We start from the raw sequence: 15,071 nt of genomic DNA, 5'->3' as shown, positions 1-15,071 counted from the left end.
ACATTCCAAAAGCCTCCATTCTACGTCTATCCTCCTGCTTCAATGACCACGTATCCGCACCGTACATAGCTACGCTCCATATCAAAGTTTTTACGAGTCTTTTCTTAACACCCTTACTCAACGTCCCTGTCAACTCCCTCCTCCTTGGGAAAGCCTCGTTACCTAGCGCAATTATTCTCCTTATGTCCCTACTACTTTGACCGTTTTTGCCCTCCTATTTTAATGTTTCGCTTAGCCTTTTTCTTTCTAGAAAATCGCATAACCTTTGTTTTATCAATATTGATTCTCATCACATACCTGACACACTGAATTTCCAATTCACTCAGCAATGCTTGCAACTCCTTGGCTGACTGGTAAACTAGAGCTTGGTCAACGTTGAACCTAACTGATTTTACGAATTCCCCGCCCACTTTCATTCCTACCTCTAGTTCTTCCCATGCCTCTTTGATCATTTCCTCTGCATACAGGTTGAACAGCAACAGTGATAATGGGCAACCCTGCCTTACACCTCTTCCTAACACTGTCCATCCGGACTCCTCGTTTCCCACCCGCACCTGAGCAGTCTGAGACATGTACAGGTTGCGGATTAGCCTCCTTTCCTTCCGATCTATTGCTATTTTCTGCAATATACTCATTAGTTTTTCCCAGTTCACTCTATCAAAAGCTTTTTCGAAATCTACGAAACAGGCAAATACCTCCTGGTTGTGTTCTATATTCCTCTCGATTAATAATCTCATTACTACAATGGCATCACGCGTACCTGTCCCCTTCCTAAACCCAAACTGATCATTCTTTTGTTAATGATTCTGAGAACAACTTTACCTGCGTGGGATATTAAACTTATTGTCCTGTAGTCCTCACATGATGTAGCCTTTACCTTTTTTGGAATAGGAACTAAAACTGATCTCACGAAGTCTTCCGGCCATATTCCTTCCCCATAGATTCTACGAATGAGCCCATATAGCCTCTTCCTCCCACATTTTCCTAATAATATATATATTATAGTTGTATTTCCGGGAATTAGTGACCACACAGCAGTGTGTGCTCAGATGAATTGGTATAGATCAGCAAAGTATGGAAGAAAAAAAGAAAATTAGGTAATATATCTACACCTACTCAATGCCCCACCAGCCACTGTAAGGGCTTCTGGGGCATTAAAGGCAAAAATGGGTGTCCATTATTGAAATAGAAAGAAAGACTCGTACTTTTCCACAGATTTTATTATACGGCACGACGCGTTTCACCGACTTGCGGCATCATCAGGTACCGCAAGTCGGTATCATGATGATGCCGCAAGTCGGTGAAACGCGTCGTGCCGTATAATAAAATCTGTGGAAAAGTACGAGTCTTTCTTTCTATTTTAATAATGGATATCAATTACTTCCACGAAGTGAAGCCTGAAACAATAGAATATTTTCGCAAAAATGGGTGTAGGAAATGTGCTCCCCATGAAAGGCCTGGTGTTAGAACTACCCCCAAATATTTAACTTGATTGGCTGTAGTCAGTACTGAACCCTCTATTTCATAGTTTAGTCCTGCTCGCCACTTCCTTTGTTCCAAAATTTCATAACTGTGCAATTATGTATATTAAGCATTGATCCCTTGCACCAATCCGAGATTGTATCCAAGTCTCTAGAGAGCATCTCGCGAACTAGTTGCCTCTTTATTTGCCTGTATACCACCTTATCGTCAGCAAATAACCTCAGATTGCTACTAGCGTGTGTGCTTAAGTCATTAATATATATTAATAACAGAAGAGGCCCTATTACACTTCCCTGGGGGATGCCCGAAGTTACATCTCTATCCGTTGAGCACAACCCATCTATGACTACTATTTGTTTGCGATTCGACATGCAGTCTCTGGTTCAATTAATAATTATCTCATTAATACCATAGAATTTAAGTTTGTGTATTAATTTAGTGTGTGGGACTTTATTGAAGGGTTTTTTGCAATCTAGGACTACTTCATCGACTTGAGTGTGGTTTTCTCCCGATCTTAGTGAGGGATTTATTTGATCTTGTGCCTGATCGCCCCCTGCTGTTTTGCCCGCCCACCCTATTTATGAAAGGTTTAAATCCCTGGATCTGACGATATGATCTTGGGGATTTTCAGAGGAAAAGTCAGCATGTATATCCAGCGAGTGCATATCTTCGCTTGGACTGCTATACACAGCAATTATCTGCAACCATTTGCTATTTTTTGCGTCAGATATCCTAACACACATCATTCTCACAGTCAGTTTGTTGCTAATATAAAAAGCTCATTATGTTGCCACAAACACAAACGAATACTCCTCCGCCCCTCCCAGCTCAATATCTTGTAGAGTCATTTGATGGAAAAATGTCGGCCGATGTAAATCTATTGTGAAGCCAAGATTCTGTGCCAATTATGATGCTTGGATTACGCGCTACTATTACGGTCTCAAATTCCCTAGTTTTGTTGAGGATATTTCTACGGTTCCCTTGAGGATATTTAAGCCCTTTCCTTTATCTTTACCGTCTATACCGTGTAAACCTAACCTTAGTTGTGTGATTTTTCGGGTACCAAACTTCCCAGGAAACAATAGGCTCACAGGGAATAGGAACTGACTCTTTTTACTACCACGTTGATAATAATAGTATTGATAATTCGGCTGTATTTTTGCGAGATTGAGACTGTGGTAGTCCCTTATTCTACATCTACATAATATCCCGCAAGCCCGCAAGGGCGTGTGGCGGGGGATGCTTGTCCATATAACCTATCGTCACATGCATTCAATGAAAATATAATTACATTTGATAGCTAAATAATAAATAAAAAGAACTAAATAATGAAAATAGATTAACAATGACTATGCATGAATACAAAGAGAGTGGAAAGATATGCACAGTTGTGGGGAAATCGTAAAGGAAAAGGCTTTTATCTTTGACGAAAAATCTCACCACAGGAAAACACCCACACATGAAGGGGAGTGTGAAAAACCTGCAAAAAAAATAATGTTAATGTGATTATTTGCTAAATTGAAAACAATAAATCTATGTATGAAAAATAAGATCAAAAACCAAAGGATCCCTGATATTCATTAATAAATATGGAGAAAAATTAATGAAAATAAAATTACATTTGATGTGTGAATTTCACGCCCCGTCGGGCGTGGTATAGCGTGAAATGTTCCACCCACTGTACAACCGACCTCTAGGATAATGTGTTCTTTTATATAATACGTACCTATATTCATGTGAATATATTAGCCGACGCGTATATGTTCATAATACTCTACAGACCACCGGCAAGGTGCGTGGCAGGGGTTATACCGGCTAGACGAAAGACTCGGGGTTCAAGTCCCGGTGAGGGAAATATTTTTGCACTTGTAATATATCGATCGACTTGTGCTTAGTCATTAGCTCTTGTACGTAGAGCTATCAAGAAGTCGATAAAGGACAAGAATAAGATGCACACATCTGATAATATTCATAATATTACTATGAACGATATATTAAAAAGAAGTTCTATCAATATAATCCTTTTTATTATTGTAAAAGTCTTGCTTTTGCATAATGAGCTTCGGCGGAGATTTGAAATGAAGGCAACCAAGGATAGGTTTTGATAACATTTTCTTACTGTAATTCGATTGAAACCTAGCTTCTTTAAGGCGGAATCGACCTTTATTGAATCAAGCTAGTGGAAATTATAAAATTACCGCTTTGCGGTATCAATAAGTTTCTTTGGATGACGATAAGTCACACTGAGTCTATAACCAGTGAAATTTGTAGAAACTAAAAGTTACAGTGCACCAATTTCAGAGGGCAAAAATCATTCGCCTTGACTGGGATTCGAACCCGGATCCCTGGATGCTCGGCCGAGGGCAGCCGCCAGCTACCGAGGCGTACTACCAATCTCAAAATTTTGGAGGCTTTTAAAAGAGCAAGATGTTGTGACGAAATACCGTTCATACAATTTCACAGACATTGAATGTACGGTACGGCATGCAATGTCGCGGCATCTCTCGAAGTTTCCAGGAACTAAAAGTTGTTGTTAAGTACGGTTATTTCCTGGACTGTTTCCGATCAAACAGCTTCCACTTACGGTTGCTTTGAGTTTGATTATTCCCGCACATCCCCATACTGCATCAAAATGATGTCATCCCTTTGACAGGAAGCGTATCCACTTTCATTTGATTATTATTGCTAATTCGTTTTCATGGATTTTCTATTCCCGTTACATCGGAGAATATAAATATTTTTTTTCTAATCCCGCGGACCAAAGGACGTTCCAAGGCATCCACCCTTCGGCAGAAGCATCCATCGAAAGGAGGCGAACCGTGGAAACGGCCTTCCTTGGAAGGGGGTGGGGAGCGGGAGGGGGAGGGAAGGAGGCCATCGGTGGACGCGCCGTGATTTCCAAATCTCCAGTACCGGGGAGAGCGGCAGAGGGGACTCGATTTTCGGGAACGGCTCGGGGGCACCGGGCCGAGATAACCAGAGGGGGGGCGGCGATAAGGGGTTCCTGCCCATCTCTTGGGCTGACGCCTCCAGGGCCACGCCCCTGGAATAAGGACTCCGCTATCTGTGTCTTCCCTCCTTGGATATCTATCTCCGCCCCGATCTCGGCCAGAGGACTTCTCGGGTGCCGCCAATCGCCTTTCCCCAGGCGGACCCGTTCTCCTGCGACGGAAGTGAGCCGAGGTCAAAGGTTAAGAGGGAAGGAGCCCGTCGTCTCTCCATGATTCGTTGGCGGAGGGAGACAAAGGCGGTCCTTGACTCTCCTCAGACTGCCTCAAGGGCTCGTAGTACTTTGAAATGAGAATGAAATGCCTAGCCTTCCTCTCCATCGTACGTGTCTTGCGAAAGGGACGGATGGAGACGACACATTCCGGGTGCGAGTACGCTCGTTTTCAAATAGAACCTGTACACACTTATTAATTTATTGAAATGTTCTTTATGTGTGTAGTTTATTTTTTTATTGAAATGTTTCTCTCGTGACTGAGAGACGGTAAAGGAACGATTTGCTAGTTATTTTAGATCAGCAATCTATTTCTATCATTTTCTTCCAGGACCCCTGACCTGCGTATTTGCATTCAAGTACTTCACATGAAGGTACTATGTCCTCTTCTGCCACTGAAGGGGCTGACGTGCCGAATCATCCATCGCCCGTAAGTGTCTCGACATACTTCCTTTAAAGTAAAGTAAATGTATATATATATATATATATATATATATATATATATATATATATATATATATATATATATATATATATATATATATACGCATATAAATAAAATATTTAATCTGGGTTTTAACAGCGTATTGAGTTATTCTGTATGTTACTTTATATTTTGTAGTGCTAGCCTTATATTTAAAAAGTAATTTTATTTGAGAAGTTCTCTCGGGTTTCCCACCGGGTCAGGTGGCAGTACACCGACGTTTCGAAGGCTGACTCTGCCATCGTCTTCAGGGTGAAGACGTGAAGAGGGCGAAGACTTCACCCTGAAGACGATGGCTGAGTCAGCCTTCGAAACGTCGGTGTACTGCAACCTGACCCGGTGGGAAACCCGAGAGAACTTCTTGAATACCATACGCCGGGAAAACCTGAGATCCTTCATTAATTTTATTTGACCTTCTGCATATCTTAACGTGTTAGCTTTCAACGCTTTGAAAGATTTTATCAAATCGAGAGACTTATTGGCATTTTTCACAATCGTTGAGTAATTCGTATTTCTTTTTTTAATTTTAATTGATTCCTCCATCGATTTGTTATGCAACAGTATACGAGTACCCATGTATGCATGCATTGTATTCTTGTAAAATCAAACAATTTCATATTTATCACCTTTACTTGGGTAGAATAATTAAAGAATAAAGAAAATTAAGGCCTTGTCGGCCCCGGTGGCGGCGGGGTAACTCCCTCGCCTGTCAACTCAGAAGTCGCGGATTTGATTCCCGCCTTGGTGTTTTTCTTCCAACTAGGGCTTGGTTACATGTAATTTTCAAATTGTCATATCTTTGTCGAAGGCCGAAGTACTGTTTATTTATTTATATCCCCTGACAGCCACCGCCATGGTGTGTGACAGGGGGTGACTAAAAGTACACACCAGAATAATTTTACCCGAACATGACCCTACCACTGTCGAACAATGCTATTATGGTACCCTATCGTTCGTGGAAAAAATGACATCTTAAATCTATCTGTTCTTTACTTTATCTCTCTAATTTCATTGACATGATCTCCCCTACTGTATTACGATGGGGGTAATAATACGTTTTCATCATCACTTCCAAAAATACGTCCTTCGAATTTACGCATGAGATTCCATCTGTTATGTAACCTGCGCTCCGTGGGTGACTCTCAGCCCAGCTAATCTATTATTTTGGATGCTCTACTAAACTTATCATAACAGCGTGTTACAAATCTAGCTCCTCTACGCTGCATGCGATCCAATTCGGCAATTAATCCAACCTCGTGACGATCCCATATACCTAAATGAGGCCTAACCAGCGACAGATATCATTTCTCTTTGACCTTTTCATCACAATTACCAAGTACTCTTCTAATAAATCCTAATTTTTTGTTAGTTTGTCCACATGTTCCCCGTATATGCTTCACCCGGGTGAGATCGTGTGTGAGGGTAACGCCTAGGTATTTAATTGAGTCTACACATTCCATTTCGGTGTTCCCAATGCAGTAGGAGTTCGGATGGGAATCGCTCTTGCTCCAAACATTTATGACTACGCACTTTTTTAAGTTTAGTTCTAATTGCCAAGTATCGCACCAGCGTACTATAGCATTAAGGTCATATGACAAAGCTGCTGAGTCCTCAGGATCACGGATATTATAGAAAACCACTGCATTATCGGCAAATTAACGTATCTTACTGGTAACTACGTAGTCAATGTCGTAAACCTTGAGTAGGAATTTAATAGGCCCGATTACATTTCCCTGGAGAGTATCAGAAGTAACTTCTACTGCATTTGAGCTAACTCCATCTATCACTAGTATTTGTACCCGACCATTCAAAAAGTCTTTAATCCAACCCCGGATATATTTATCTACCAGTATGCCACATGCGTCTAGCATTGTGAGCAGTTTAATATGAGGTACTTAGTCGAAGGCTTTCTTAATATCTATAAAAATCGCATCCACTAGAACATTCCTCTCTCCCGAAATAAGAATATCATGAACAAAAAGCGCAAGTTGTGTTTCGCAGGATCTACCTTTTCGGAAACCGTGCTGATTTTATACTAATAACCTCTGATTATCGAGTTGTCTCACGATCGAACTAGCAACTATAGGTTCCATATCCTTACACGAAATGAATATGAGGGAAATAGGTGTGTAATTGCTCGGTTCCTCCTTGTCTCCGTATTTTAATATTGGTGCTAAGTTTGCCGTTTTCCAATCTCTGGGAACGTTGTGATTTATCAGCGACTTCTTAAGTATGATTTATAGATACGGCGCAGCTTCCGAAGCTAGATACTTAAATATAATAGCGAGTATTTTATTGGGCCCGGAGGATTTATTACGCATGACATCTTTCAGCAAAAATGTTTTCGGACTAATGCAATATAAAAAGAAATTTCCAGGCTTTGGGTAAAGTTTATCTAGGCAATTAATTTTTACAAGGATTGCGTTGAAGGATGACCATCGATGGACTAAGAAACAAAGGCATAGTTTTGAGTGACAAGCATAGTGGAAAAATCCTGCTTCAAGAAAGTAAAATCAACTAAGCACTTGATCTTGAAAAAAATGGAAAAATAAACCACTTCAAGTCCACCCGTCAGTTCTACTTACCTATGGGTGCAATACGTGGGCGGAGTCAGCCATTTGTGGATGCATTGAATAAGGGAATTATTTCAAGGAAAGATGGAAGGGAAAATGGGTGCAAAGAGACTTTGTAAAAATCTTAGACGGGTCTGACTCTACTGGAATATATCGAGACGCTAAGGAACGAGATGCACCCCATGCCACATACCATGCGATGACCTGCAGGGTGCCAGTTTGAAAAAAAATTGAAAAAATGCGTAGTAATACATTTTTGGGAAAAGAGTAACACCCCATCATTTAGTTACAAAGTGAAGCAAACAGAAATCGCGAGGGTAGATTCCTTTAAATACTTGTGTGTAACAATTACTCACGATCTGTCCTCGGGAAAGCACATACGGGAAATATGCGGTCGCGCTAATAAAAAATTGGGATTTGTAAAAAGAGTGCTGGGTAAATGTGACGAAAAAGTGAAGGAACGATGTTTTATTGCCCTAGTCAGGCCCCACCTAGAGTATGCTGCCAGTATATGGGATCCTCAAGAGATACATTTGATTTCGGAATTGGAACGAGTTCAGCGGAGGGGGGCTGGATTTGTCAAAAATTGCTATGACCAACGCAGTAGCGTAACTACTTTGTTAGAAAATTTAGGCTGGGATTCCCTTACACAGCGGCGTTTACAATATAGATTAAACTTATTAAAAACATTTAAAGATGGTTCCTTTTCCGATGACATCAAGAACATAATACGAACCCCAACGTATTACGGGCAGAGGGATCAAGAATGTAAGATTAGAGAGATTGACTGCAGGACAGACAGATTTAAATGGTCATTTTTTCCGAGAACAATAAGAGACCAGAATTCTTGTAATCGAAATCCCCCAGGAGCCGGCTCGACATAATAAGTATTAACCTACAAGGTAGCGACTGCGCAGGGTTATACGATTATATTTATATATATATATATTTTTTTTTTTTATGCATATTTTTTTGCAGGTTCCCCTTACTTTTTCCCATCCATTTGAAAAACCCTAACCCCCTCATCCCTTACCCTTTCCTCGTGGTGCTGCACCCCCTGCCACACACCTTTTTGGTGGCTTGCAGGGTATTGATGTAGATGTAGATGCGGATGTCGATGTACATCCACATCTACTTCGATGTAGATGTACATGTTAGATGTAAACGTTTCCCCGGCCTCATGCCCTCCAGGTCTGATTTATATTTCCCTACTTTCCGTTTTCGCGAACATCAGTTTCTCGGAATACTCCGAAGATGCTCGCGACGACATTTCCTCAGGTTAGATCTGATCAAAAGAGACAACTACTGGGCATTAACTCATAGTCGCCAAATCGTATGCCCAGCCCTTTAAGCCTCAAGGTGTAAAGGGCATGAAGATCCCACAATTACATTCTTGCACATTCTTGCACACTTGATTGAGGAGCACACTCCCAGCACCAAGCCACGATATACTCACTTTGAGAGTGCTTGAGGGAGTCTCTCAGACTGGTTTCTTTCACTTACACCGCACTAGGTTAGCCTATCATCGAGAAGCAAACTGACATTGCAGTGCTTTAAAATTTAAATCACCCACTTGAATGAGAAAGATGAGGTTCCCATCACTCTCCCCTGCAGCACGCCAGAGTCTACATTCACGTAGTCGCATGTAATACAATCTATTATTTGGCTTTGCGGGCTGCTTAGCAATTTTACGAATGCAGCGAGCGTGCCCTTGCTCGCTGTTTAGCCTGTAATGCGACGCAGACATTCCAGGTGTGCCCCCCCCCCTGCCCTCGAGGGCCCTCTCCTCTCTCCTCCCGGGGGCTTTTGCTAATGAGGGAGAGGCGGCGTCGGAGGGCGACTTTCCGCTGAATGGCCTGCCATCGGCGAAGGCATTAAGGAGTCGAGTGGGCATGGGGTGTGGGGGGAGGGGGCAAGTGAGAGGGGCACTCTCGTCGGGAGCGAGACATGGCACTTGCAGCCGCCGAGGCGAGAGTCTCTTCTCCCGGGGGGAGGCGAGGGGGGGGGAGGCAGCCGAGAGGAGGGACTGCTGATAAGGAGGGGATTCAGACCCATTTGGTCCAGGAGGGTGACGGGAGAGAACACCTCCGTCAACAGACACCCCTCTCTCCTCCCGCCCCACTCCTGCCCCCGAGCGCCGTGGTACTGCCGGGCACCAGTCCGTCTGTCTGTGTAGGCGGACGCTGCGTCGTAGTCCTCGGGTCGACCCTCTAAGGAGGCGCGACGGGTCATTTCACTGCGCCTGTAGTTCGGCATAGTTCACTGGGAATCTCATGCTTTTGCTCACTTCGAGCGTCCACTTGTCGTTTGATTTCTCGGCAAAATTATGAAATCATGGATATTTAGGCGGCTTTTCAAGTTGCTTGCTTCAATATCTGAAATCAGCACTGAAATCAGAATTCTCGAATCTAATTCAAGCCGGGTGATATGTGTCGGGTGAACCCTTTTGCTTAACTCGACTCACCTTTCCACCTTTATTAATATTTTGGTCCTTTAGTAGTCGTATATTCTATTCTAGTAGTATAGGGGATCGGGATGGTGTGGTGGCTAACGTACGAGGATGGTCCCAGAGGTACCCGGCCTGAACTAAAGATGGCGGTAGTTGTGTAAACAATATGTCTGCATTAGAAAGTACACAATCTATAAGGCATATGTTTCAAGTTTGAAGACGCTACATCGTTTAGTATTTGTTTTGCAGCCATCAATAGTGAACGTTTTCAGTGAATTTGTGAAAATAGAGATAATTGGTCATCGTTATATGATACAATTTTTAATTTGAAAGGCCTCAGCCCAACCAATAAACCAAAGCTGAACTGGATTCTACTCTGGGTGAATCTGCTCCTACGTTTACAACGGTATAATACCATTGGGTAGCTGAGTTTAAACGAGATTGTATGAGCTGTCAAGACGAGCATCGCATTGGTCGATCAAATGAGGTGACGACTTCAGAAACGGCGAAGATAAATCCACGAAGTCATACTGAATGATCGTCGACTGAAATTGCGCGAGCTAGCAGACGGAGTAGGCATTTCAAAAAGTGCGGCACGTCTCATAGTAATTGAAAATTTGGACATGAGAAAGCTGTGTTCAAGATGGGTGCCACGATTGCTCACACTCGAGCAAAACCAGTTTCCTGAAGATGTTTCAATTGAGTGTTTAGCAAAGTTTCACAGCAACAAAGCAAAATATTTGTGCCGTTTCATAACCATGGATAAAACATCTACACCTACATAATACCCCGCAAGCCGCCACAAGGACGTGTGGCGGGGGGTGCTAGGTCACCACCCGTGATAAGGAACAATACCACATGCAGAAACAACATCATGGAAAACTACACCCACAGCGGCGCACACACTCATGCAAAAATCCCTTCATCCAACACTCATGCAAACACATATACCTTAAACCAACAAACAGCTGCACCCCAGGATGCAGCACGGAAAACATGGGTCCATACTTCACACCCGAAACGAAAGAACAATCAAAACAATGGATTCAAGAGGGAGAACCGCCTCCAAAGAAGGCGAAGAATGTTTCATCTGCAGGCGTTGGTTTTTTGGGATGCGCGTGGGAAAATTTTCATTGGCTATCTCGAAAAAGGAAAAACTATCAACGGCGAGTATTATTCGGACTTATTGCAACGTTTGAGCGAAGATATCAAGCAAAAGCGGCCGAATTTGGTTCAGAAGAAAGCGTTGTTTCATCAAGACAGTGCACCAGGTCACAAGTCCGTTATTGCAATGGACAAAATTCATGAATTAAAGTTTGAATTGCTACCTCATTCATCCTATTCACCAGATTTAGCCCTCTCGGATTATTTTATGTTCGCAAACTTGAAAAAATGGCTCGGTGGTCAAAGATTTTCCAACCGTGAAGACGTGATGTCGGCAGTTAATGACTATTTTGAGGAGTTCTTATTTTAAACAGGGTATCGAACTTATTGAATATCGCTGGGAAAAGTGTATACAGCTAAAAGGAGATTGTGTTGAAAAATAAAGAATTTTTTTTTCCAAAATGCTTGTTTTTTCTTTGTTGGGTCGGGTTCTTCTGGGATTACCCTCGTATTGGCTTCACATCGATAGGCCCCGGATTCGAATCGCAGACAGCGAAAGATATTTTTCATTGGAATCACGATCTCTGCTTGAGGTGTATTGCGAAGGGCGCTTAGAGTGAGTACGCAGTCCGTCGGATGGGACGTTAAACTGCGGACCCCTTAGCGCCTTTCTTTAAAAGTAGACTAATGCCGACGCCGGGTTTCTCTCCACCCTTCATCCTTTCCCATCCGTCCCTAATGTCGCAAATGACCTTAGCTGTCGGTCACCTTCCCTAAAAACTACTTCTAGCAGTAAATGCTATTAGAGAGGGAGGGGGGGCAAAACAGATAGGATATATAATTCGACCAGGTTAGCCGGTAGGGGTAGGGCAGACTCTTTGGGGGTAGAGTGTTTCGTGGTGCATTTTCATGTGGTGTTTCAATTTCTTGCTTGTTGTGTCCTGGCTTCCGTGTTGTAGGATGGCTTTCGTGCTGCATCATGGGGTGCAGTTTTTTAGTTGTTTTGCGGTATATGTGTTTGCATGAGTATTGGATGAAGGGATTTTCGCATGAGTGTGTGCGCTGCTGTGGGTGTAATTTTCCGTGTTGTTTTTTTGCATGTGGTATTTTTCCTTTTTACGGTTGGTGACCTAACACCCCCCCGCCACACACCCTTGCGGCGGCTTGCGGGGTATTATGTAGATGTAGATGTAGATGTAGGGGTAGGATATTCGCGGAATTGGGGAAGGGTGGAGAGAGGCGAACCCAGCGTCACCGTTAGCGTACTAATTATGATTTTAGTGCCGAGCTGGATCCAACGGACCGCAACGTAGGATGGAGAGAATCACACCTTGAAGATTCTTCTTGGAAGATTGACGGTGTGATCGTTACTTGACTGCTCTTCGCCAATTTATTTGCTACCCTATCGTTTTGTCCTGAACCTCAGGTCAGCTCCTCAATGGCTCTTAGGACCAGCACATATTATTTTATTTTCTCAAGAGATTTTTTTATATGGATTTCTTGAAATGGTTGATAAAACTATAAATGAGCCCGCTTCGCATGCGTTCACATTCCCGTAAGGCATTCCGTAATGACTTTTCATGAAATTCTAAAATAATATCGCCATGGACGCAACGCTCAACTTTCAATTTTATATTCACACTATTGACGTTTCTCTCGAATATTAATGTCTGCCTCAGTGCAGAACGCATCCGTGCATATTTTTCTGTTCATCCAATAAGCCGCTCGGCAAAAACATACATTCCGCTCTCCAAGCAAAGGTTTCCGATACAAACGTCAGATAAACTTGAGTACGTCATCATATTCATTTTCTGCAAATATGTCAATTAAATCCATCGAATGGAATCGTGAATCATCAAATCTGAAATGATGAAAAAAATAAATGTTGCGTCACAAATCAACCCTTTTATTAGCTCCGCGTCAATCTCGAATCGAACGCGTGTATTTTCCCCACGGCATCCATACCCCGTCGTTTCGATCCTCTCCACAATGTCTCAATTAAATCCATAATGGGCTCATTATGCTATTTCCGCTCCGTCCGCGCAAAGACGAAGGTCGACACTTCCAGTCAGTCACCTTCCCAAGACGCATGCCATGCTCGGAACGAGCCCCGTCCTTCGTAGGCGCATACCAGACTTTAATGACGATTTCAAAATGAAGCCATTCCCTTGCATGAGTAAGCGATTTGACGAAGAATGGCGCGGACGAGGCGGGGAAAGGTGCGGGAAATAATGCCGGAGCCTTGTCCACGACGAGGTTATCCAAGGCGACCGCAGAGGTCCATCCCGCGGCAGTCGACAATGGACCCGCTTGATTCCACGTCGTCCCGAGGGGAGATTGCTTGTGGCTGCAATGGGTGGTGCCACGCGATGGTCTACCCGAAGGTGAATGTGCTGACCTCACGCCTTAGACGCGGACCATTGAGCCCTCAGAAGCGGAATAGGCTTACCAAAATATTTAGGCTGGGGTCAGGCACAAAGATCGCTGGGCGTTGATTCATCCGCGGTCGCTCGTGGACCAACGGACGAGTCATTATGGGCCCCGGATCGAGTGTCCTCCAGGAACAACGACGGATGTCTTTCCCACGACCTCTCGCGTTACCTTAATCCCCGAGCTCTTGTGTGAAGACCACCTCGGGATCATTATGACTTTACAAATGGAATCGTTGCCACAGAAACTCAGGCAACAAACCACGCAAATTAATAATAGACCCGGGACAAGCATGAGTAAACGCGCATTCATTGGTTGGCCTGATTTATTCGTTGTTACCAGCCAACTAATGGCGCATTAGACAATTTAAGCCCATTCCAACTCCATCATCGACTAAGCTCGCTTTATAATAATTTTGGCTGTGCATCATTGATTGTCATCCATATGATATTAAAGTGGCATACGAGGATAGCTCTATTTACTACATTGTCCGTTAAAAATGTTGTAAACTTCATTAAATCGAATAAACCTTAAGAGCCATCCCATTTTTTACGCACTCTCCCGTTTTTAATCATCGAAGGTATTTAGAAGGAGCTTTAAAGTTATGTTTTATGAAGGATTGGTAATATCGCCAGGCAAATTACATTGTGTATGCAATTCGATTATGTTGTGTGAAACCTTGATCTAAAGGAATCGGGGATATTGCGAGAGAGAAATTAACCTACGATTATTTACCTAAACTATCAGAGATTGATGCTGTTTATTTTTTCATTACATCTAGGTGCCCGTTTGCTAGCTTGCACCACACGAGTCGGGACTTGTGTTTGGACTCTACTCTTTACATATCACTTGAGTTCAGTTGAGAGGGACTCGCGGTCGCATTGGCTGCGTTGATATCACAACTTGACAGCGTGGAGTCGGGGTCACTTCCCTTGCTCCTGCTGGGAACACATGTTGAGCGAGAGGAGGAGGATTATCTGAATGAGTTCATCACGAAATACATATCTCTCTCGTCTGACCGAGTGCTTTTATCCACATATCTGTTTTTCCAGCAACCGATGACTATTTTTGCTAGAAACCTCATGTCTAAAAATATATATCTAGTGAATATACCTATCTAAACATACATATTTTCATCCCCGTATTGAGAGATATTAAATTTGAAGGGAAAATTTAAATTTATATAATTTTGATAAGCCTACGAGTATCCAAAAAAATAATATTAAATTCCGATTTAAATTTTTCAAGTGCCTTTCAGTTCTGACTACAAAAACACTTGTTCACATTCATGGGTTTAAATACTTTCGTTATTGGTTTCTATTCCAGGCT

The sequence above is a fragment of the Hetaerina americana genome, unplaced genomic scaffold, assembly GCF_022747635.1.
Source record: "Hetaerina americana unplaced genomic scaffold, ioHetAmer1.1.p SCAF_9, whole genome shotgun sequence".
Classification (NCBI taxonomy): Eukaryota; Metazoa; Arthropoda; class Insecta; order Odonata; family Calopterygidae; genus Hetaerina; species Hetaerina americana.
The sequence above is the reverse complement of the archived record's forward strand: the minus strand, read 5'-3'. Positions refer to the sequence as shown.